The sequence below is a fragment of the Chiloscyllium plagiosum genome, chromosome 11 (genome assembly GCF_004010195.1).
Source record: "Chiloscyllium plagiosum isolate BGI_BamShark_2017 chromosome 11, ASM401019v2, whole genome shotgun sequence".
Taxonomy (NCBI): Eukaryota; Metazoa; Chordata; class Chondrichthyes; order Orectolobiformes; family Hemiscylliidae; genus Chiloscyllium; species Chiloscyllium plagiosum.
In genome coordinates, this window is record NC_057720.1 from 81,621,378 (window position 1) to 81,623,934 (window position 2,557).

Here is a 2,557-nt window from a genome sequence, read left to right on the forward strand (position 1 = left end):
TCTAATTTATACAGCGTGGATGGAGACCATTTGGCCGAATGAGTCTGTACTGATCCTCTAATTAGTATCCCTCCTGACCCAGCAACCCACTCTATCCTCGTAACCTCACATTTCCCATGGCTAACCCACCTAGCCTGCACATCGTGGGCAATTTAGCACGGCCAATCCACTTAACCCTGCACATCTTTGCACCTTTGGGAGGAAACCGGAGCACTCGGAGGAAACCCACGCAGACACGGGGAGAATTTGCAAACTCCACACAGACAGTCGCCCGATGGTGGAATCGAACCCGTGTCCCTGGTGCTGTGAGGCAGCAGTGCTGACCACTGAGCTGCCCATACATTCCAATGTATGCACATTTTCGTGAGGTTGGTGTTGGGACTTGACCCAGAATTTAAGCTTCTGACCACACATCTGTCCTGAACCTCACATCACCTACTTCCCAATGTGAAACCTCACCTGACTCAACGCTGCCTTGGCTCATCCCCTGCTGTCTCTAGACTTGACTCTTCCAACACAGTTCAGACTGATCTCCCAAGTTCTACTCTCCATTAACTGAAAGTCACCTCTGCTGTCCATGTCCTAACCTGCACTAAATCCCATTCACCCTTCACTCTCTGTGCTCCCTGACCTACACTGGGCTCCCTCCTAAGCAAAGCCTCAATATTAAAGTTCTCATCCTTGATTTCAAACCCCTTTCCCAACCTCCCCAGTTCTGTAACCTCCTTCTGCCCCATGACTCTCTGTGGCATCGCCCCTCCTCAAATTCTGAGCCTGATGAGCTTTCTGATTTTAACTGGTCCACCCTGGTGGCTGTGTCCTCAAATAGAACATAGAACATTACAGCGCAGTACAGGCCCTTGGGCCCTTGATGTTGCACCGACCTGTGGAACCAATCTGAAGCCCCTTTATCCTACACTATTCCATTTTCATCTATATGCCTAGACCCTGGAATTTCCTTCCATGCACCATCCACCTCTCTTTCTGAGTTTATGATTCACTTAAACCTACCTCTTTGACCAGCTTTTAGTCATCTCTCTTGAAATCTCCTGATGCAGCTGAGTGTTGAATGTTGTGTTTTAACGATCCTGTAAAGTCCTCCGGGACCTGTTATAGTGTTAAAGGTGTTACAGAAAGAAAAATTGTTTTTTTTTGCCTCACGCTCGCACACACCCACAGATACACACAAACGCCCACAGGCATACGCACACACACACACAATTACGCAAACACAGGCCCATCCTCCACACAACCAGATACAATGCACCGATAGTCCCCACAGACACAAACCCTCACCCAAGCACAAACTCAGCATGACACCTGTGACACACACACACACACACCTATATAATATATATATACTCTGTACAGGCAACGTGTATATCTTTACTTGCGTTTATGGTCTGAGTGCGTATGTTTATGTGGTCTATATTGTTTTCTGTATATAACCTGTGCCTTTGTACATCTTTTGTGATTTCTGCCCAGGTGCTCATTAGGTGGGATAGTTTGGCGTCTTTATGGTGTGTGTGTGTGCTTGATTATGTCTGTACATGTATGTGTGCGTGTGTATGTGCCTGTGTGTATCGTGTCTGTGTGTGTAAGTGTGTCTGTTTGTGTTTGAATGTGTGTGTGTCTGTGTGAATGTATGTGTCTGTCTGTGTGTGAGTATGTGTGTGTGTCTGTGTAGGTATGTGCAAGTGTTTGGGTGTCTGTGTGTGCATATGAGTGTGCCAGTGTGTCGTGTGAGAGTGTATTTGTGTGAGTGTGTGTGTGTGTGTGTGTGAGTGAGAGAAAATGTGTCTGTGTGAGAGTGTATGTGTGTGTGGTGGCATTGTGTATATGTGTGTGAGAGAGAGAGCGTGTGCTCAGCTTCCTTTACCAAAGGGGAGTGCTCCCCTTTGAGGGTGTTGACAACAAGACATCTATAAAGGAGTAATTCCAATTGCCAGGGAAATCCGGAATGTAACCATGAACTCCGGGCTGAAATCAGGAAGCATGGTCTTCGCACAAAGGGAAACCAGCAACTTTCTCCACCGACACACTGGGGATAACTTTCTCCCTCTGAAACGGAGATTGGCAGGCTTTTACTGGGGGAAGATATTCAGATTTACGGGGGCAGAACAGGCAAATGCAGTTAAGATCCAGATCACACAAGTTCTCAGTGAGTGACAGCACGGGTTTAATGGGCCCAACATCCTCCTGTGTTCCAGTGATTGCTCTGTATGTCACCTTGGCAATTGCTGTTTCCAGATTTCCCATTACCCACATCCGATATTCACTCAAACCTGCCTGATCTTCAATACCTTTGATGAAAAACTTTGTCATCAGTTCGTGAAAAAAATGTACGCTTTCTGTTACTTTCCCCCTGTGTTTTCCTCTGACTTGTAGCAAATTACAAGAGGTGAACTTTAATGCCAAGGTGCTGGAAGTGGGGGCAATGATCTGGGATAAAGGGCAAAGTCCAGGAAATGGAGGCAATGAACTGGAATAGAAGGCAAAGTTCTAGGAGTGGGACAGTGATTTGGGATAGAGGGTAATCTTCTGAGAGTGGGGACAG